The sequence below is a fragment of the Rhyacophila brunnea genome, unplaced genomic scaffold, assembly GCF_057557595.1.
Source record: "Rhyacophila brunnea isolate RB1 unplaced genomic scaffold, BYU_Rbru_1.0 scaffold_13, whole genome shotgun sequence".
Classification (NCBI taxonomy): domain Eukaryota; kingdom Metazoa; phylum Arthropoda; class Insecta; order Trichoptera; family Rhyacophilidae; genus Rhyacophila; species Rhyacophila brunnea.
In genome coordinates this window covers 16774503-16798706 of record NW_028232785.1, presented here as the reverse complement: position 1 = coordinate 16798706, position 24204 = coordinate 16774503, and the positions used below count along the sequence as shown (strand labels likewise).

The following is a 24204-nucleotide window of genomic DNA, read 5'->3' as shown; positions in this document are numbered from 1 at the left end:
TACTAGAATAAAATCACATTTTTGAAAAAAAAATACTAAGCCAGACGGGATTCGAGATTGACGGAATTTTTTTCTAGTGGGTATATATTATATATCTGAGGTGTTTACAAGTTATGTATGTACTCTTCTCCAACATCTTCTTGGCTACGCTTCTAGGAGCTGTTGTCGACTAAATGGGAGGAGCATGTTAGTTCACAGTTTTAACACGTAGCCAAGAAGATGAGGTCTAATTATTATTGGATCAACTAACTCCTTGTATAAAAATATCGATTACAGTTTAAAAAAAAAACTAACCTCAAAACTACCACTGTCATTGTCAACAGTTTCTTGTTTTATATGAGTGTAGCTGTAGGTACCATCGGAATCAATTAATGGTACATCACACCCGCTTTGTCCTTCTGCATCGTATTCTAGGTTATCTGGGTTGCGTTGCACATCCATTTTGCGTAATTCAGACGTAAATATGTTGGAACGTCTCTTCCTGACATTAACCATCGACTAACTCATAGATCATAGATTAATAATATACTCTTGACTGACTACTACTGCTATTAACTTAAGGCAGTGCTGCCATTTTTTGAATTTATTATTATTCAAACCTCTTTGCTGTTAAACTATTATTAGGTATACCTACTCTAAATTATTAATAATCATTTCTTCTGGAAAACAATTTTAAATTCTATTCGAATTAATTTGTCAAGCACAGTAATTAATTGTGTTCTTCTACTCTTGATAGGTACCAAAAAACTCACACATTTTAATGTTTCTATCTCCATCGCTGGATACAGGTCGATAATGGCTCGATGCATTGCCGACTGAAGTAGAATAGGTACCTAATCTAAAGATGGAGCTGCTCGATGACATTGAGTTACTTAACAAGCTTCAAGTCAGCGAATTTACAATCGGCTTGTAAACTCGCCCATTGTCATCATTGAACTACCTAGCTAAAATACAGATTATAATCAATCTACCAAGTAAAGTTGAAAGACGGGCTACTTTACACGCTATACGCTGACGTGTGGGCCGATATGCGTCTGCGCAGTAGAGCGATAGTGGCGACATCCACGTAAAAAAAACGAACTAGGTACCTACTCAATACGTCCTGTCAAAATAGTACCAAAAATGACGGATTCAACTCGCTAGCTTGTTGGCTTCTGAGCGAGTGGCAAGTTTTTTGTGGCCGAATAACAATCGCACTAGTTGACTCACTCGTTTTTAAACTCGCTTGCTCGCCTTTAAACTCGCCAACAAGCAGTTTGTAAAGTAACGTAATGTAACGAGGCTTATGTAAATGCAAATGTAATGGGCTTGATCATTATGTACCTACCGACCTACTAAAAGCGTACCTAGAACTAAAGATCGAAAAGAGAGGATGAAGCTCTGAGGGTGCCTTCATTCGGTTGTAGTTTCACCATTGTTTACTATATTTTATTCTCGAATTAATTTAATATCTCGGACCACGTACCTACTATATATTTCTATGATAAATAATGGCAACACTCCACGAAGCACGCTTTCTGTGACAGTAAAATCTTGACTAATCAATTCGTAACTTAAATTCGTAAGATGAACGTGAAACGCGAAATGGAAGATGGCGAATCAAAAGCAGAAAGAAAACAGTTAATGTATTCACCATTGGATCGCTCAAACAACACAAATGTTTGTGTGAAACAGGAAGTAACTGACGATGACAGTCGCAATTTTGAGGTTAGTTTACATGTCATAAATATGTATTTGAATTTTAGAGATATCTTCTTCGTCTCTAACTAATATCGGTTGCTGACTTTCTTCTTCTGTTCGTGCCATATCCGTTAGCTGACGTCGGCGATTGACTTACACATTTTTAAAGATTTTTCTCATACCTACCTTGCGTTACAGATAATTCACCACAATTGATATAAGTAGGTTCATCCCAAAGAGATTGGACTCCTCCGTTCATCCCCTTGCGACTCTTCAAATTAAAGTCACTCTGATAGTTGCCATATAAATTAACATCATGCATACGCACTTCGGTGCAAGGTTGCATCACCAGTCCCGTGCGGCTCTGCTCGGGACAAAATGGGGGCTTGAATCCTTTGATCTGGCACACGTAAGGGTTATGTTAGCCGGCCGCGTATGACGTGGCTGCATATACATAACGGGTGTGGAGGTGGGAGTTTTACACACCATATCGTGTATTACTGCCAAAATTTGGTAAGTGTCGAAATCATGTTATGGAATAATTGCAATTTGAGGTTTGACACGCCCTCTGAAATCAGGCATATTACTAATTTAATGGTGCTTTATGTGTATGTTGTATATTGTATCAGATGACCTTGAATTTTTATACATAATCCGTTGTTAACTCTAAATACATAAGTTATCGACTTACCAACTTTTGACACTGATATCACAATATATAGGTAATCTGATTTTTTGCAGAACCCTGTTTCTACGAATGTAGAATCTGCGACACACTTTCTCCAAGGTGTGTTCAGAAAGGAGATCGGCGAAGACAGATTGGGTCCATTTAAATGTGAGGATTCGCAAGCAGGGTGTTCTAATTCAGAGGACAGGCCACTAAAAAAGGTATATTGGTTTTTTTTTCTAAAACGTTCAATTAAAACAAAAGTACCTATTCATAATAGTCGTACACAAATCACTTCATTCATTCGCAGTCCTTTATAATATCCAACACATGACCTGCCTACCCCCACGGAACGTCACTGCTTCGACCATAATACTGGAATCCATAACACATACACGTATCTACAATGTTTTGAAATTGTTTTATCTCCTTTATTATAAAACGTAAATTAACACAAAAATATCATTATATTTCAAGATTATCGGAAGATGTTCTATAATTTTAATTATTATATATCTTTTTTATCACTGCAACAAAGCAAGATCTCCGATGATAGTAGTGCTGTGAAGCAGTAGTTTAGTTAGTAATAGAAGTTAAACAATGACAAACATCCAGAGAGAAAAACAGATAAATATATAGTGACCCCACTGAGTCTAACCCGGAGCCCCCGGATCAAACTCCAAACCCTTATAAACTAGACTACAAGGGGCTATATGTTGCGGAAGGTTTGACTCACAGAACAGATAATAAATAGAATACCGATAGGCTATATTTAATACGCCGCATATTGATGTAGGGTTTTGCATGTGTGAGTGTCCAACTAAAATGAAGCACGCATTATGCACGTGCAATAATGTGTGTAATACACCAACATTAAATGAGCGTAAATGCATACACCGAGAGCAGTTTTCAGTATTCGAAGTAAAACGTATTCTTGACAGGTGTGTAAGTTTAACCCGGTTTCTTCCTTATTCGAGTCGGTTACCTGCTATCGCCTTACCCATTATATATTTCAGCTCCCATTATTTCTGAGTTCCCTGGTGTGACTAAATGATTATTAAATCTTGACTTATTTCACTAACATTTGGTTCAATATAACAGCCTACAGCATAAATACCATATAATTTTTTTTGCCCACCTACGAAAATTTTTAGTTAATCTATAATTGTTTTTATTTATTTGTAGGAAACTATCATAAACTTGCAGAAGGTGTCCGATGAAAGTAATTACCAGCATAATATATTACCTCTATATAATATTGCTAATACTGTACACATTAAGGGACTGGAATACGACACTATCCACAATTGTCCACCAGTGGCTGCTACATCAAGTTCTGGATGTGAAAGAATTCTCAACACAACCGTTAAACAAGAAACACGCTTTGTATGTGGGTTTTGTAACATATGCGTTTTATCACACGAAGCTTTGGCAGAACATAATATAATTGTTCATAACTTTGTTGCCAATAGAGACATTCATTCAAATTATCCGAAAACCGATTCAAATGACATCGACTATAAAAAGATTAATCTAGATAAATTAAAAATATATAATCAAATCAAGATAGATCCCATAGAACTTAATACATATCAGAGTAAGGCATGTGAAGGATCTGAAATTCAGTCCATTCTGCCGTATATTAAAACTGAAATCCACGAACATTGCATTAAAAAAGAAATATTACTATCATTCGATAAAGAAGTCTGTCTGAAATTAAATAAAACTTCATTTTATAAAAAGAATTTTGTTTGCGACGTATGTTTTGATTTTTTCTCAGCTAAACAAATTCTAAATGAACACAGGGCTATGCATGGTTTGCCTTCATCTTATAGTGGAGAAAAATTCTTTAAATGTACAGTATGTGATTTAAACTTTCAAAGTTCACGGAAACTAAAAATACATAAATTGACACATACGGGTGAAAAACTTTTCACGTGCAACCTGTGTGATTACAAATGCAACTATTTAGGTAGCTTAGCAAACCATAAAAAGATTCATAGCGAAGAAAAACCTTTTATTTGCGATTTGTGTGATTATAAATCTTCAAGATCGTGTGACTTAAAGAAACACAAAATGGTTCACAGTGAAAAAAAACCTTTTAATTGCAAATTATGTGACTACAAATCTTCTCGACCGGATGACTTAGTAAAACATAAAATGATTCATAGTGGAAAGAAACCTTTTAATTGTAATGTTTGCGAGTACAAATGTTCTCAATCAAGTAACTTAAAAAGACATAAAATGGTTCACAGTGACGAAAAACCTTTCAAATGTTCTCAGTGTGATTACAGATGTAAATATTTAAATAGTTTAAAAGATCATGAAATGTCGCATAGCGGAGAAAAACCTTTTCATTGCAATTTATGTGATTATAAATCTTCTAGGGCAGGTGACTTAAAGAAACATAAAATTATTCACAGTGATAAAAAAACCTTTTAATGTAATTTGTTGATTACATAATGATCTACTTACTCAATCAATGTTTACTGTAACCAATGACATTAAACATTTAAATGCATGCTACGTGATTTCTAATGTAAATATTTAAATACTTACTTTAAATTGAAAGATCATCAAACGTTTCATAATAAAGGAAAACCCTTTAACTGCAATTTATGCGATTAAATATGTACTCAAAAACTAGTACTAAAAAAACAAACTGGTTAATAATTGTTAGGAAAAAGTCATAAAAGGACACATTTTATTGTAATTACATATATGTGTAAACCATCAATTAATAAACTCAACTAAAATGTGTAATTAACTATTTCTTTTATTCAACGAATAATTCACAAGATTTAAGAATGTACCATTCTAATTATTGATCATACATAATTTTGAAAAACACTTTATGAGAAAATATATTATAACCAATAGAAAAAATCCTTTTTGAAAAAAGTAAGCCACCCCGGCAGGGAATCGAGCCCTGCATCTCCCAGGTTTACGCCCCGTCCTTCGCATTTACCAATATGCTACGCAGTGACATACTAATTGCTATAAATTTTAACTATTGTCCTTTTCAATACCCAGTCAGCGTTCTTCCAAAACAAGCTACTTTGGCAATCGGTTTTTGTTTTTATTAATCAAAGTAGATACAAGGTGTCAGATAGCAATTTAATTCATTTTTGTAAATCACAGGTCCTACCAACATCCCGAGCTAGCCACAGGACCCAGGATATCTCAGTACCTACCTAGTTGCTTTCTTTTACTACCCGATTAAGAAAAACGATACCTTTATTTGCCTGTTAGTTTATTATATTATACAGTTTACAGTGTGCTTTATAACATTATCATCACCTTACCTCATTTGATACGTATCTCTGCCTACTTTATCCTACAAAATGTACACATGTTTTCTCTCCTATCTTACAAAAATATGATGTAATATTAATTTATGATATGTAATAGTAAAACGATAGATATAATGTAAGTCGTAGTGTAGGTAGTCGTAATGTAGGGGTCGAAAATTCTAGGCCGAAGAAGTAAACTTCTAATTTATAAAACGATTATAAGGCCAGTGGTCACTTATGGCTATGAATAAGCTGTCTTCGAGCGCAAAATACTCCGCAAAATCTTTGGACCCACGTTGGAAAATGGGAACTACAGAATTAAAATGAACCACGAGTTGGAAGAGCTGATTGAACAGCAAACAATCATAAGATACTGTAAGTCCCAAAGACTACGATGGGCGGGACATGTGGAGAGAATGCCTGAAGTTAGAGCGCCAAGGATCATGACGAAGTGGCTACCCCAACGGAAGAGACCCAGAGGCCGTCCAAGAAGGAGATGGGCTGACGCCTTAGAAGTGGACCGGAGTGAGTGGAGAGCGGTTGTGGAGGAGGCCAAATCCCACCCGGGATGTAGCGCCGTGGAAGAAGAAGAAGAAGATATAATGTAAAATGATAATTTACGCTCATGTTTGCAATGATGATGTATATAACTAAAAATGCAATAATAAAAACTGCAGTTGCAACTTGTGTTACTTATTTACAATTTTTAATTTTGCTTCTACATATTCCTCTTTCCTACTGGTATACTTACCTAACTTAGGTACACTTTCTTCCCTGAAAGGTATTTATAAATCTAGCCCTATTCCTGGACAAATTTGAGTGAAATTGGTTTTTTATAGTAAATAATGTAATCTTAGTTTATTGGGTTATTAAATTTTATGGGAATATTTAAATGAAACTTTCAAGAACAATAGAAAATCGTTTAATAATTTCGAATTATGTGATATTTTTGCCAACAACCTACTTTGTGCAGAGGGACATCACGCTCTTTACACGTGTACCGAGTCTCGCCTCTCTTCTTCATCTTGGCACATTCCCTACATACCGATGGTGGATTACCCCTTATTCCTTGATTCCCTTACGAGATGATGGATTACGGTCAAAAAAGTCATGGCTTCAGGCACTATCAGCAAAATCTAATATTCGAGCCGATATCCCTGGTCGTAACGATTGACAGATTACTCTGAGCAACGTTTGCTCTTAGCTAATCGGATTCCTTTTGATATTCTTAAAGCAACGTTTACATTCACATATCTACACTACATTTTCATCATAAAACATATCATCTCTTGATAATGGCCTCTGCAACGAGCAAACCGCCATAACCGAAACTTCGAGTAAAGAAGGAAGAAGGACACACGGTGGAAACCCAAAAATCTACCTACTACGATAAAAACACAACCGTGAAAGCCTCAAACATTATATCCTTACATACCCTTGACGGATATGCTTACTTCTGTGTTGCTGGAATCGTCTGTTAGTTTAGATTGTCTAGATATATCTCCAGATAATCTGACGATCTCCGAATCCAGCATCACAGTCATTACGTCTCGGAGCCGGAGAAGACGAGACATTTGGTACCAGAAGAAAGTAAAATATCGAATAATGTACTTTTTTCTTTTAATAACGTACTATCTTACGACTAGGGTTACATTTTTTTAAAATATTACAGTAGAATTGTATTGGGCACACATTAGGAGCCAAAAAAACATTTTTTTTCTTCCTCTTCACCGTATTCCGATGAAGGTTATAGTATGAGGGAAACTTGTTTGCTGGATCAACCCCTCCCATATGATTCTTATATTATTCCACAACAGATTTGGGTTTAGTTACACACCTTTTTCAGTAATTGAGGCCCAAGTCTATCTTGAAGCGTCAGGGTAAGTCGTTTGAAGAACCTATTGAGTCAACATCATCTCTGACCACCTGTACCTACCTACATAATATCTTTAACTTGCGCTAGCGCACATAGAAACGTAAATTTTCAAACGATTTCGTGTTAACTTGTAGGTACTTGGAATGCGAGACCATGCATAGTCTAGTCTAGTCAGAATATTTGCGTAGGTACTGTAATTATTTAGAAAGTTATAAAGAAAATTTGTGCAAGCCGAGAGAAAACTTTCTCGAAAGAGATTAAAAAAACCCTTGAATTTGATTGAAAATAGATTTTAATGAATTCGCCGGCAAACATTTTTGGTCAGAATTGGTCCATAAAATGCTCTCGGAATTTCTCAAAAGTTTCGTTATTTATTTGTGCGAGAAACAAAAAAACCTTTTGGTAACCTACATTTTCAACAAATATGACAACATGTACTATAATTATTGCCGAAATACTATAATTATTTCTTGGGCCGCGTACTATATTTCGTTAGGAAAAAGATGGCAACACTGGTTGGCACAGCTGTCAAAATAAATGCCAACTCCGTCACATTTGTTTGTTTTCTATACATAAGTACCTATTTAAAATGGATGTAAAACGTGAACCTGATAATTTAGAGTGTGCTGTTGTAAAGGAACATTGGTTTGATGTGCCAATATTGCATCAAATAAATCCGTATGACAACATTTATATAAAACAAGAGAGTATCGACGATGACTCTAACAAAATAATTGAGGTTAGTTTTTCAACGTGTACCTATATATCGTGAGTTCGAGTTTGTGTTTTGCAGATTTTCACCATATAAAACAATTAAGACAACAATTAAATAAGTATATAATTTCAGAGGTCGGTATTTGGGCTTTATGCGTTACATATAACCTAACCTAACCTAACCTTATCAGGCAGCGGGGGATGCCACGCCACTAACCTCTAATTTTGATCGATTTACAATACTTGAGACAACTGTAATGACAAAATGCCTCATCTGATCGAAACAATAATAATTGTGGTTTCAATTTGTGCGTAAAAAACAAAACTTATTACCTAATACAAAAAAAAATCATTTCTGCCCGAAAAAAATGACTGCACCAAATAGGAAACAAAAACTTGGTGGAGCTAGTAGTAGTAATTCTGGCAGACAGTTCTAAAATCGGTAGGCCGAAATGAATGGCTTAAATGAAAAAAGCTATAAAGCTAGACGCGTGCCGAACGAAATATAATTTGTCATAAAAATTAAAAATGCTTTCATTTAATGTTCTGTTTATTGTTTTATTAGTAACAATATAAATATATTCATCGTCATGTTTTCTTTTTCAAGTAAATGGGTAACGTTTTTAGTCATCTTTACACGATTTAAGAATTAATACCCCCGTCGCCAACACGAAACAAATTGACGCGTTCACAGCTCGACATTCGCTCTCCATTTGCTAGTGAGTCCAAAATTTTGTCGCACCTATAGTTGAAAATTATTTGCCGTTTCACTGAAGTATGCTCTTAATGAAAAACCGCCGCTGCTCACAAAAGTTGTAATATTCGTGTTGATTCTTTCATTTCCCTACCTTTATAATGTACTGCAACTAAGCAACGCATGACCTGCATACCCCAACGAGACGTCACCTCAGAGTAGTGATATATAGAGAGAGCCTATTTTAAGGCAAAATGAAGCCGTGTTTCTTGCGTACAACGCACCGTAGAACAACGATTTCATATTATCAACTTACTATGAAACCTTATACCATCGTGTTGCTTCTCAGTACGACTACCAAATTTAAACACAACATAGTTTACCATATTATGTTCTATTAAAATAACTAAAAATAATTACCACTAACTTTATATTTAATACAAAAACAATGAATTTCAGCAACACGTGCTGGCAGTTTTTAAATGCATGTAATCAGCCAAATCATTTTTTTCCGGCGACGACTTCATTTTTTTTTTAAATTCAGCCGTAGCCGTACTCTTACAGTCTAACGCATAGAGCGGAGATATAAGCGTGCTGAATGCTTACTCACTCGCACTTATGGTTCGTTTCGTTTTTGTTCTGGCATTGCCAACTCAAGAGAAAAGCGAAACATTCACGACTGGTCCTACCTTTACCGCACCTCCCGTTACCTACGGATGACCTGTCATTGCCTGTCATTGATCTATAGAGTGCTCATACTGAAGCGTCTGTCGTATTCATTTGTCAGAGTATTCTTAGTTTCAGATTATTTTAACGTATCTTGGACTCTGATTTAGTGGTTATTACAAATCGATATTTTCAGCTATCTTGACACAGGGAATGGTTTGATTTGGATAATATATGAGTTACATGATAAATATTACACTAGCATTAACACACGTTCTACAAAATGTATTGCATATATCAATGCTACATATTTTTTGGAAATCGATATTACCACCGGTTTTTGTGTGAAGGACTAGTCTGACTTTGACAGTTGATGAATAACAGGAATGTATACTATTTATAAATAACACTGATAGTCAATATATTTGCTTTGAGATTTTTTATAATTCAATTTGAAACGAGAAAAGGCGAATCAACATGTCAAGCAATCTGGGATCTCATTTTGACACTTGAACAGTGGACCACTCGTTGCTTGTGCAACAAGATATGCTCACGCTTTATTAATCTAAAGATGGCACTGGCCTTGGACGTCACAGTCGTTGCCGTATTAATAAATTATCCAAGCACAAAACGCTCAACGTGAATCATGAAAGAAGGCACTGACATGCATATTTTCTGTCTTTATGTAATGACAAATTATTTGTATTTTAGAAACCCGTGACGGATGTGTCCAATCTAAAATCTGAGACTGATTCTGAACGAACCAATTACAAGGAAGAATTTTTCGAAGACATACGCCAAATCAACAATGAAGACCCACAACCTAGTTGCTCTCGTACAGATCACAAGCCGGTGAATCAGGTAATTATATTAAAATATAATATCAATTCCGCAATGTATTTTGATCGATCACACCATATTCCCATGGGAATATCCATGCGTAATAAAAAATGTAATAACTCTCTACATTCAGTTGAATTGTAATATGGTTGTTCTTATTTTGAAGGATCAGCCATGGCCCCCACATAGGGTGGGTGACAGGGCTCCAGTCTGGGGGGCCGGGCTTAGGGTCTATGATGATTTGGCGACGGGACAACTGGACGCCACACATTTTTCAATTAAATAGACGTATTAAATAGATACTTATAGGTACTTTAAAAAAATATATTTAATAGTACTATTACACGTAAATAATGATGAATTCCAACGAAACAAGAGGTTTTTTTTATTTTATAGAAAGCCTTATTCATGGTTATTCTTAATCCGCAATAAAAAAAAACATATTAAGACTAAAATAAATTAAAACTACTAAGCAGTAGAAAGAAAGTGATTAAAATTCCTCGTCTACGGTCTGTATACGAGACTACGACAGTGCGGCGTCCAGTTGTCCCATTCCCCGGGCTTGGGGGCCCAGCGTGGCGGGTCGACTTGTTGTGAGATAAACACACCAGAAATTTGTTATATTATAATATATTAATTCACCTGTATCATTTTATATTATGATTATGTTTAGTGTTTCCTGAATAATAAAAATGACTATTTATCCAGTATAGAAGGGTCGAATGTTACTTAGCTACCACAAGAGGGGGTCGCGATCAGTTGTTGGAAAAATGATACCAAGTGCCGGCAACTCAATGATTCAAGAGAATTTATTTAAAAATATAAAAAATCGCTTAAATACACGTAATACCTGTTGGGGAATATTACTGTAGAACATCACACTACCATTAACCTCTGCGATAGGTAGGGGGGCCCGCCCTCAACATCCTGGCTTAGGGGCCCGCTTCAGGATGTGGGGTCATGGGGTCAGCAATAACATTTCTCTAATAAACTTACGTGATAGTCGCTTTTAAAGTAACCCTGACTAAACACACGTGACCTTGTAGTATCTTTTAATTCATATGACGAGAGAAAGATAATATGTGAATCCTTATGCTTTTAACTGAGGTGCGTTTTCTTTATCGTCGCGCAGTATGTTCTTTGCACAGTAGAACATTTTGAAAACTATTGCCCAAATTAAGACTAAAACTATCATGTTAGTATTTTATTTATATTTTTTTAGTTATCATTTGGAACAAAGAGTTTTTATTTTGTGTTTGCTATTTTTTTTAAATGTACCGTATTTATATATGGAAACGACACCTCGTAAGAGACATAATAACAACTTTACAGGAGAGGGAAAAAACTCGCCTGCACATATATTATAAATCAATGTTTTTGTCAACTATAGTGATTGTATGTATGTACCATTGAGGTATAAAATAAAAAGAAGGGCAAGTAATCGGCTTTCTCATACAACTGAATGAAGCAGGCCAACAATAGCCGATAACTTACGAGAAATAGCGATGCGATAAAAAAAATGCAAGGCATCATGGAGGATTTACTTTGGTCATTATAACGTACCCATATAATGTAATTTTAGCGTAGAATTTTTTCCGCAAATTGATTATCAGCCTGCTTCACCGTACATTCATAATTATAACCTTCCGCCCCTAGGTATGTACCTAGTATTAGGATTACTTAAATGCATCTGACAGGTAGCTTACGGCAAACATTATGGTGCATTTACGGCTAATCATTAGTTGAATCAGGGTTCGAAATGGACTGGAGCTCACCGGAGCGCAGTTCCGGGTCATAAAATCTCCAAAATTATGGCTCCGTCTCGTGGTAAAATTAATTTGACTATCTGAGCTAGATAAGAACATACCATAACAAAAAATCGAACACAGTATTTTTATGAAATTGTCTCTGGCATAAGACCTACATTTGCTTGAGGTCATTTTTAATGAATTTCGTGACTATCCATAGAAAATAATTTTGCACTGGACCCCCACTAAAACACACTAGGCGAAGTTAGGGAATCGTGCCGTAACTTCGTCCATATAAAAAATAGTGATTTATTGTATTATTTAGTATGAAAAGTGTGTTACTTCAATAAAAATAAACACTACTTAAAATAAACACTTGTGCATTACCTAATGGTGGGAATGAAGACTATTGGTGGATATTTTGGTGGTAAAACGACTTTCTGTTAAAAAACCGGGTGAAGTTAGGGGGTTTGACGGTAAGTACAATTAGATAACTTTACTGTGTTAATACTTTCGTTAAATTATCGAGCGCTCCGGTTCAGAAAGGTTTCTATTTCAAGCGCTGAGTTGAATAGTTCACATAGTAGAGAGGAGAGATCATTTGAAACGTTTTTAGGAGCTAAATATTTTTTTAAGGATTTTCAGTTTTCGTCGATAGATGACAATACCACCAATATATTTAATAATGCTAAAAACCTATTTTGAACAAAATGTCACTCGAGAGGTGTAGTTTCATAAACCTTGATACATTTTGCTTTTCATGTTGACATAGCTGTTATTTTTGTCGATTCTATATAAGTATATGTTTCTAGCTACATATATATAAAAAATTCTATCACATCTTGTGTATTTTTTTAGTTGGCTACTGCAAGACCCTTATTGGTGAACACTGTGAATCTCAAACCGTCATCCACGATAACTGACCTTCAAGAGCTCTCTAATATCATACAAATTGATGAACAAAATATAAAAAGGGAAATATTAGAATCTGATGAAAAACCGACAAACATCGATGTTATTTGTCATGCTAGTCAATCTAACGTGACAAATCCTTTACCATTGGTAGCTGTTATAAACATAGAAAAGAAATGTTTTTTTAATGAAAATTTTGTGTGTGGTATTTGTTTTTCTTTTTTTGGATCGTTTGGTTTACTTAATCTCCACAAGGAGTCGCATAGTAATGGTACTGCTAACATCATTAATACCGATATAATGTTATTTAAGTGTGATGAATGTAGTTTCTCCTGTATACAGTTTGAAGACATGAATTTACACAAAACTACTCATTCTGGAGAGGTATCATTTAAATGCTATCATTGTAACTATTCATGTGCACGTTTCAGTGATATAAAATTACACAGGAGGAATTGTGCTAAGAAATCATTTAAATGTGATATTTGTAGTTACTCGTGCCTAAAAGCTTGTGATATGAAATCACATAAAATGATCCATTCGGGTGAAAAGCCGTTTAAATGTGCGGAATGTAAATATTCATGCATTCGATCTTCTGACTTGAATACACATAAAATGACCCATTCAGGTGAAAAGCCATTTAAATGTGACAAATGTAATTACTCGTGCATTCGATCTTTTCAATTGAAATCACACAAAATGATCCATTCTGGTGAAATGCCATTTAAATGCGATGAATGTACCTACTCATGTTCAAGCTCCAATAGGTTAAAATTACACAAAATGACTCATTCTGGCGAAAAGCCACTGAAATGTGACAAATGTGATTTCTCATGTATACATTCAGGACACATGAAAACACACAAAATGACTCATTCAGGTGAAAAGCCATTTAAATGTGACGAATGTAGTTATTCATGCGTTCGTTCTTTTGAGCTGAAATCACACAAAAAGACGCATTCCGGTGAAATGCCATTCAAATGCGATGAATGTTCTTACGCATGTCCAAAATCTAGTATGTTGAAATTACATAAATTAACTCATTCTGGTGAAAAACCATTTAAATGTGATGAATGTAATTTTTCATGTATACAATCCGGAAATATGAAATTACACAAAATAATCCATTCTGGTGAAAAACCATTTAAGTGTGACGAGTGTAATTATTCATGTATAACATCGTATTACATGAAATTACATAAATTAACTCATTCTGGTGAAAAACCATTTAAATGTGACCAGTGCAATTTCTCATGTATAACTTCTGGTAACATGAAATCACACAGAATGACACATTCTGGTGAAAAGCCATTTAAATGCGATCAATGTAATTTCTCGTGTATACAATCTGGGAATATGAAAATACACAAACTCACTCATTCTAATGAAAAACCGTTTAAATGTGACCAATGTAGTTATTCATGTATAACATCTTGTTATATGAAATCACACAAAATGGTTCATTCTGGTGAAAAGCCATTGAAATGTGATCAGTGTAATTTCTCATGTATAACAGCTGGTCACATGAAATTACATCAGAAAATTCATTTATGAATATTGATAGTTTTATCAGATTCCTTTTTATACTGTTAACTGTGTTGAAATGGCAAATTATAACACATTCTGTTGCATATTATAAAATACAATGTAAATACTCAAAAACTGTCACGGACTCACCCTGCCTCTTTATTTATACTTTCTGTACTTATTGAATTATGTAATAAGCTTTGTAAGAATTGAATTTTTGATTTAACTAAGTTTAATCCAATAGATATGTTAAATCTGTTCCTTAAAGTAGCTGATGTTCATAAAATAAAAAAAATATTTTAGTTAAAAATTCTATGTATTTTTATTATATCAACATATAACTAGATACACACAAACAAAAAAAGTAACATACATTACATTAGTGGCAATGTTATTTAATGGACTGTATATTTGAATGCTAAGTTTGTTGGTGCTGGATGGAGAAAATGGGCTCCGGGTACTAACACATTTTTAGAGGGTTCTGTGAACATTAGTACCTTAATCCAATATTATAACTTTTTTACTATTCGACTTGGTAAATTTGGTTGCTTTAGTGGATTTCGTAGAAGTCTATTAAATTAGTATAAATAAATAGCAGAGGACGACGCCGAATTTCGTGGCTGAAAAACCTCCGCGATTGCTACGAGTGCAACTCCACTAAACTGTTCCGGATAGGATAATATGATGAGGCAGAGATCGCCCTGATGGTCGTCGTCGTCTGTTAGACGTTGGCAGGATAAAAAGAAGTATAATAAGTATTTACAAGGTGGAATTTGTACCAAACTTCATGTCTTATTTAATAATTTTTAATTTAACTTGGATTAACATTTGCTTAATTTTCCGTCAGGTTCGGTATTGAAATTTGTAATAACCCACCGGATTTTTTTAAAACTTAAACTTTATTTAAAAAAAAAAAACCCTCTATAAATAATCATATATACACGATAATATATTATGTTTCTTTTAAAGCCATACGAACTAACGATAAGAATTTCTAGAATAGAAGAATAATCGATTGGACCAAGGGGCAGAACACATTAATGATATTGAATAATATATTATTTAAGAGGTATTTTATCGTTAAAATAATAGGATACATTTATTCTACAATACATAATATGGGTATCCATTTTAAAAAAAATGGTACTTAATATAGTAGCTAATATTATTTTATACATTCATAAAGTATAATGTAGTTAACAATAATGGTAGATTTACAATGGTTTTTGTCGTGTTGTGTTTCTCAAATTTACTCAGATTTCGTAATTAAATTCAGATTTTGGATTGCAGGTTTGAAATTATCGCTTAAAAAGACTGATAAAAGGTGTTGAGTTGAATGGAATGTCGAATTTATCGTTAGATATTTTTTGGAATGTTCCTATTGTTGTATAAAACAGAGTTTAAACTAAAAACTCTTCATAAATCGGAGTAAAAGCGTCATTAACTAATCAAAAGTAATGTAGGTATGCGACCTGTTAATATTTCTAATGCACCGGCAAGACGCTCATGCTATACCACAAGCTTACCTGCGCAAACCGGCTTGTATCGGGGAGCCCGTGTGTATGGTTGGGAAACTGTACGCGCAAACCAAAAAGCGCTGTAAAAATGTTCTGTATTTTTTATACCGCACAGACAAGTCGCTGCCGCCTAGCCGGCGCATTAGCGTTTCGATTATCATTATCATCATAATTCAATTGAATTCAAATTTTTATACCGTCAAAATCCGGAAATAAAAATACCACAAACCGATTGTTTAAATGCCAACTTTTCTATTTATTCCTCAATAGTAATTAATAATAAATATTTGGTTATTTTTCGAATATGTAGTTCTATTGAGACGTACAATAATTCAAGCTATCAAGCGTTGCATTAAAACATATTTTTTTCTCGTCTGTACCAAGCTGTTTTTATAATTTTGATATACCTACTGCGTTTATTTTATTGTGTTTTTCTTTTTTATTTTAAATTTAACGATAAAACGTATTTTGATTATGTTGTATAAATTATTTATTGTAGGTCATATTATAATAATATATTGTTATAAATATAATATGTGCTCTGTTAAACTTTTGTATTCGTATTATATAAATTAATAACTACCTATGTACCAAAATATAAAATTATTATAATGAAAAACGGGTGAGTATGTTTCCTCAAAGTCTAATAATACGTATGCCTCGTTCCCTGACATAGTGCCTACCCCAAATTATTATTTGTGGAAAACTATTAAGGCTATACCTCAGTCGAGGTATGGTCTAAAAAGATCGTGGCTAGGCGATGCGCGGATTGCGGGTCGCGGGTGCAAATGACGCATGCCGACCTAAATATAATTTGTCATATAAATCCAACATGCGTCCATGTAATGTTCTGTTTATTGTTCTATTAGTAACAATAATATTATATTCATTGACATGTTTTCTTTTTCAAGTAAATGAGTAACGTTTTTAGTCATCTTTACACGATTTAAGAATTATTACCCTCGTCGCCATCACGAAACAAATTGACGTATTCACACCTCTACGTTCGCACTCCGAATGCCAGCGAGTTCAAAATTTCGTCGCGCCTATAGTTGAAAATTATTTGCCGTTTCACTGATGTACCGTCTTAAGGTCTTCAGTTTTTCGAATCGTGTTTCAATTAAAATCATCTTTTCACAAGGTATAGGTTAATCGTTTTACAGTGGCACCATGGGTACGGCAAATGCGGCTTGCAGTTGTAGTGGTATTGTTTGCTAGCATTGAAACAGGCATTGTCGCAAGCAATTCAATACACGCGCGAATCGCCTATAGTGCCACTGTAGAATGATTTACCTATAACGTGGTAAGTTTTAGTTTATGAATATAAATTCTACGTCATATACCTACTGTAAAAATTGGATTATTATGTTTGATCCTTTATCTACCGAATATCATAATTTAATGCATGGTTTAACTTTGCCCCAATAAAAAATTTCCTTTTGAAATATTTACTATCAATTTAATAAGTTAATTTACTAATGATAATACAATTTATAAAGAAGGTAATATTAAAGATTTTGAAAAACTTGGAATACTGAACGCAAATTTCATAGAATGGAACAAAATTCTCAGTAATGAGAAGTGCTAGAGTGCTAGGTGGTTGATCTATGAAAAAAATGTGAACATATTTGACTTATGGTTTATTTGATTAAACAAATTTGTTATTTTATGTACGCGAGTATGTAATGCACATACGCTGTGCCCGGATACCTGCGACGAACTGAGCTCAGGCGGCAACCTAGTTACTAGGATAGGAAAAGCATTGCTTTTATGAGGAACCAACATTAAAAAACAAAGTTTTTTCGCTGGAAGTCAAAATTAAATAGCAATTTTATTGATATCGTCTAAAAGATCTTTATAAGAAAACACCACAAAATCTCACTATTGTTTGTTGAAATAGAGGTATGCGAGAATGTCAAGATTCTTATAAACTTATTTGAAAAACGGTAGTCGTGTGGCGTTCACCTGGTTCATTTCAAACGCTTTTCTTTAATATACCTACTGTCATCAGCTATGCTTAAGAATATCATGTTGTCACCTCTGAAATGAGGGGAACGGGGGCGTAGAATGCGCTGGACCCCTCCCCCCCCCGGGATAAAGTTATGTCAAGGTGATCGTCTGCTGGCTTCTTTTGGGGTGAAATGCTTGTTGATTGACAACGCGGAATTACGGGCGAAAATAGGGCGTTTTATTTAATAACATACATTTATAGTTACAGTACAGCGTATAAAACAGTTAACAAAAAATATTTATAAAATAAATTCGCGGAGGTGCGTCGGTTCCGAGCGACCGACGCGAGAGACAAAAACCGAATGACAATCAACCTTTTTGGGAAGCAGGTCAACTCCAGGCAAGAAATAAAATAATACCTACAAATTCTGTCACTGAAAAAATGACAAAAAGGCAGCCTTCACACCCTATGTACCTAGCTTGTAGGTACTCTTGGGTCTCATATTTCTGAGAATTTCTGCTCCCAGAAACAGACCTTTTCTAGGTACATGCTTTGTAAAGGGTTGTGTATTTCTTTGCTAGGTAGGTACATATTTTGAAATATCTGAACTTGGTACAAAATTAACACAGACATATTCTTATAAATAAAATCTTATTATACATAATTTTAAACTAAATACAGTAGACATCGAATAGCTTGGAATGAATGAGTTTATAGGTATTTAATTATTATTATGTAATGACTTCAATATAAGTAGGTAAGTGCTTTAATGGATGCTATTTTTTTAATAAAGGTTTAGTTGGTTAAATGATTTTAATGTTAGGCACGAATTTAATGACAAGGCTTCTAGAATTAATGCAGGTGTAAAAAAACTGCAGGATTTTATTTATATTAAGGGCTAGAATGATTCTATTAAATTTTGTAGAACTTGCAAAAGGGTGACTATAAATTTTAATACATCTATGCATACGGTCTAAAAATTTCTGTCTCGCAGTCGATCTGATCATGTCTGCATGAATCCGCCCAATGATGATTCAGGCCTCATGGCCTTGGATCCTCGGAGGATGCCATGCTTTAGGCGGTAACAATGTATTATGAGACGTAAACTGAGTTTCATTTTGATTTCAATGCAAACGAAATAACTCACTAAGTTGACTTTTTCCTAAAATGAATCATTTTGTGGATTTTCATGTAGCTAGATTTTTTGCATGTGTAATTACACTCAACGCACTTGAACGGTTTTTCATCAGAATGTGAATAACTGTGTGATGTTAGATTGCTAGAAAAGTTAGATGAATAATTGCATTTTTCACATTTATATCTTTTTTGACTAGAATGGCTCATTTTATGTAAATTTAATTTAGTAGACGTTATGCACGAGTAATCACATTTTTCACATTGAAATGGTTTTTCACCGGAATGAATCATTTTGTGCAATTTCATATCAGGTGACCTTATACACGAGAAATCACACTCATCACATTTAAATGGCTTTTCACCAGAATGAGTCATTTTGTGTGATCTCATATTTCCAGATGTTTTACTAGAAAAATTACATTCACTGCATTTAAACGGCTTTTCGCCAGTATGGGTCATTTTGTGTGATTTCATGCTATAAGGCCGCATGCACGAGTAATTACATTCGTCACATTTAAATCGCTTTTCATCAGAATGAGTCATTTTGTGTGTTTTCATATTTCCAGATGTTTTACAAGAGAAATTACATTCACCACATTTAAGTGGCTTTTCGCCGGAATGACTCACTTTGTGTGATTTCATCTTACAAGGCCTTATGCACGAGTAATTACATTCGTCACATTTAAGCCGTATATCACCAGAATGCGTCGCTTTATGTAATAGTTTCGCCTTGCGAGAATTTACACATATTCCTTCTAACTTATTATCAATAAATAATAATTTAGGGTTAGTCGCGTCTATAGTTGTTAACGTTTTATTATATTCATCAAGATCTTTTTTAATATCTTGCTCATCAATCTGTATGTCATAGGAAGCTTCTTCAACTTCGGTTAATCTCCATGATGATTCAAGGCTTGCAACATTCGCCAATACAGTGCCTTCAGCGATAACCTTAAAAAACAAACCATTAAAAATATAAGATTAAGTTTTAATATTTCACAAAACTATATAACTTCTGTAACTATATAAATGAGACGCCTCCTTAGCAATCGAGATCTTAACCTAGGTCTGAGACTGCGTATGATACGTTGTTATGTTCTCTCAATTCTTTTCTATGGTATGGAAGTATGGACGCTAAACCAAGAGATGTCACGGAGACTTGAAGCTTTCGAGATATGACTGTATAGACGCATCCTCAAAATTCCTTGGACTGACCGGGTGACAAATGTTGAAGTTCTTAATCGAATGGGGAAGGACCGAGAAATTCTACGTAGTATCAAAACCAGGAAACTACAGTACCTCGGCTACATTATGAGAGGACAAAAATACAGCATTCTCCAACTTGCCATTCAAGGAAATATTAATGGGAAGCGTAGAAGAGGACGGCGCCGCATTTCGTGGCTTAAGAACCTCCGTGATTGGTACGAGTGCAGCTCCACTGAACTGTTCCGGGTAGCAGACGACAAAGATAAGATCGCCTTGATGGTGGCTGACCTCCGCTAGGGGATGGTACAATAAGAAGAAGATATAACTGCTCAAAATTTTATAAGGCTAGAAAGTCCTGTTCTGAGAATTTATCCATTGACCTCTTTTGCATTACAACGAGATTAAAGAAGGTTGTATGCCTCTAATAAGGATGTACGAATGAAACTTGACCTGATAGAGATAATAAATCATCCAAGACGGAGAGATATATTAGTTACGCGTGGTGTTATTGTCTGGGGAGGGGAGGGCGGTAAGCTATGTATTTTCACCCAAATGTATAGTATAATACAATAATATAATATATTATGTTAAACACATTATAATCAAAAATACCACGCCTGATGTACAAAAATAAACGGCTTTATTCATAAATTCAAGCGAAGACCTCTTACAATAAAATTAATTTACAGTACCGATCGTAACATGTTAATTTCTAACCAAAAAAATCAAATCGTAAGGACATTAATATTATTATATACGATATAATCGACGGATTGTAACAAAGTTTAAAGTCATGTTCAACTGCTTTGCGGTACAAAAAGAGATCCTCATCAATGGCACTCAGCTCGAACAGGTGGAAAGCTACATCTATCTGGGACAAGTGTCTATATATGGATGTATATTTGATGAAATTGTTCGCAGAGTAAAGCTAGGCTGGAATACTTTTGGTGCTTTTTAATTATTATTGATATTTTATAGGTAAGCGAATATTTTTAAACTATTATCTATCATGTATGGATTACGCAGAGCTTAATTGAAATTTAAAAACTAACAAATACTATCTACAAATTGTAGTCTTTATTCAATGAAAACAGATACATTTGACTGACAAAGTTTAGTGTGAACTATTTATGTCGGATATTAATAGCCTACCTTCACTCTTCACTACTGGCATACGGATTTGGTCACATTTTATGTGTGAAAGGCCTACTAAGGGTATATATCTCACAGCCAGAGTTGAGGCGACGACAAACAGGATGTTTAAAATTTTTAAATCGAATTTCACACGACCTCTCACAAACAGGAGAACTATCAAACTAATCAATAAAGGAACAGTCTGTAAAAGCGTCTGGAATATTCTAAACATCAACGTATATGCATGTTTTTGCTTTTTCGTACAAGGTAGTTGTTAGTAATTTTAAAGTATCACAAACTACCAGGATTTGAGAAAAACACATAAATATTGTGTCCTAACCGGGACCGAACCCTCTCGGGTGAAAGGCGCCCTGCACCACGAGTATACGCTTGTTGTCCTCTTTTCGCTATAAGGTGTGAGCTAGACAAACGGATGTTTCTCGTAGACGTTGTGCAATGTCCGTTGCCTTAGAAATACACCAATACTCACACTTTCGCATATAATACAAAACTATTTAAATCGGTAAAGATAATACAATTTATGATCATATTATGCAGGTACGTTTTTCAAAATAAAAAGATTAATACCTTGCTTACAGGCGCGCATTCCGTATATGAGCAACTGGGCTGCGAACTTCCATAACTGCGTATTGTGTCTTCAACAGACCCTGAATTGACTTCAACTCGTTTGGAATTATTCTCAGTTTTTATATTTACAAGGGTCGGTTCGGAGCTCTGAAAAAAACAATGCAAAACATTATCATAGCCGGCTCGCACGTCACAACTCGCCTCGTGTGCCTGACCGCCATAAATCAAAACTTGCGAGACCGGCTGGCCAGTGTTGCACGACACAACCTCGCACATCTATCTAGCGATAGTCGCGGGCAGCCTTCGAAACGTATTGATATTTCATGCGGTGATCGGCGAGCCCGTATAGGAATGACCAATTCGTAGGTGTTTCTCTGTGACTTCGACCCTCCGACTCGGAGCCCGAGAAGGATGCAACATATCGATTGCAACAGCCAGATGTTTTTTTCAGACGAAACAGTTGCATTCGATCAATATGCTAAGCTCCTTTTGACAACATGTGATTTGTTGTTTCGTTAAATAACGATGACGTCACATCGACGTAATCGACACGTTTTTAGGCGAGACGAGTTCTGATATGCGAGGCGGCATAAGCCGGAGTCGATCCAATGCTAAATGAAAGCCTCCCCTTGCTCTTTCGACTCATCGTCACTATTAGTTCTTCGCTGCCACGTACACCCACCGAAAATTATAAGTTTTTTTGGTATTTTAGTTCTTGGATATTTTGTGATTCAATTCATTGAACTTATTCCTAAGATAATCAATACAATCGACCTAAAGTACTTGATAGAATTTAAAATTAAATTCTAAAAGTTTTGTACTATTACATTTAAGTAATTTTTTTGCGATCCTGGTTTCGCATTTCGGCATCTTCAGGCACTATGTGCACTCACCAAAAGGCAAATACACACCGACAACGAATATATTTCTGAACTTACAACTGAAGTGAAGTATTTGCCTTTTGGTGAGTGCACATAGTGCCTGAGGATGACGAAAGGCGAAACCCGCGTTGCAAAAAACGGCTCAAACAGAATAGTACCTACAAAACTTAAATCCATTAGAATTTTATTCCTAAGATGTTCATTCTTTTTAATGAAATGACAATATCTGCTTCATGGAAAACCTTCACTGCTCTCAAAAGTTGTGATATTTGTGTTCGTTCCTTCAATAACCGCCCGTTGCATAGGGGTGGCACATACCACCCCTATGCAACGCCTGACCCCTACCTCCACTGAATATCACTGAGGTACATATCTAGAGTGTGGAAAAATATGAGGTAAACTTAAAACACGTGTTAAATAAAATAAATGCTATTTTCAAAACAACCGCCTGTCTCATAATATATACATATAAAGACCCGGTAACTGGAGAAGTGTGGCGAAAGACCGGAGTGAGTGGAGAACGGTTGTGGAGGAGGCCAAATCCCACCCCAGGATGTAGCGACGTGGAAGAAGAAGAAGAAGAAGCCTGTCTCATAATAGGAATGCATTAAAGTTTGCGCTTTCACTATTTGCGAACTGTCGTGTCTCTGATTTTATGGCCTAATGGGCCTGCTTCAAAACTGCTACCACACCTAGTAAGGTAAGCCAGTTCGTAGTAAGGTTATGTCTCCTGGAATATAAGCATTTTAAATGTACCAGGTCTTGCGTTCCGCAGAACAACCAGAAGGCCAAATCATTTGGGTTCTCGGCCATGACATCCTGGAGGGTAGGTATATTATAGGTATTGTTGACTGAGATAATGCCTCACCATTACGTCATATTGTGTATTTAAAGAAGTAGGGCCACTAGATTTGACAATACATAAGTAAATAGGTAAGTATATAAAACTAACCTGAAAAGTGAGACAGGCGTCGTCAGCACTCTCTTGTTTTATATAAACCTGTGCTTCCTGGCTGTCAGAATGAACTATTGGCACATCAAACCAATCCTGCCTTTTTGCACCAGATTCGAATTCATCTGGTTCGCGCTTTACCTCCATTTAGCGTGATTTCCATAAACTTAAGAGAGACGTGACGTACCTAAATAAAATTAATGGCTGTACCTTGTACCATC

The 24204-nt window shown here is 35.1% G+C and overlaps 3 long non-coding RNA genes across 3 annotated transcripts; 2 read left to right on the top strand and 1 right to left on the bottom strand.

Moving 5' to 3' along the window:
• The first annotated feature begins 1480 nt into the window (after nt 1–1480).
• Nucleotides 1481–5227, top strand: LOC147076682 (uncharacterized). The gene is made up of 3 exons (XR_015069682.1): nt 1481–1707; nt 2422–2568; nt 3533–5227. It is a non-coding gene; the product is annotated as an uncharacterized LOC147076682 (long non-coding RNA).
• Nucleotides 5228–8037: 2810 nt separating this feature from the next.
• LOC147076681 (uncharacterized) lies at nt 8038–14922 on the top strand. Its single transcript, XR_015069681.1, has 3 exons — nt 8038–8255; nt 10302–10451; nt 13037–14922. It is a non-coding gene; the product is annotated as an uncharacterized LOC147076681 (long non-coding RNA).
• Nucleotides 14923–18302: 3380 nt separating this feature from the next.
• On the bottom strand, nt 18303–24204 carry LOC147076680 (uncharacterized). The gene is made up of 3 exons (XR_015069680.1): nt 23984–24204; nt 22151–22297; nt 18303–20173 (listed from the first exon to the last, which is right to left on the bottom strand). It is a non-coding gene; the product is annotated as an uncharacterized LOC147076680 (long non-coding RNA).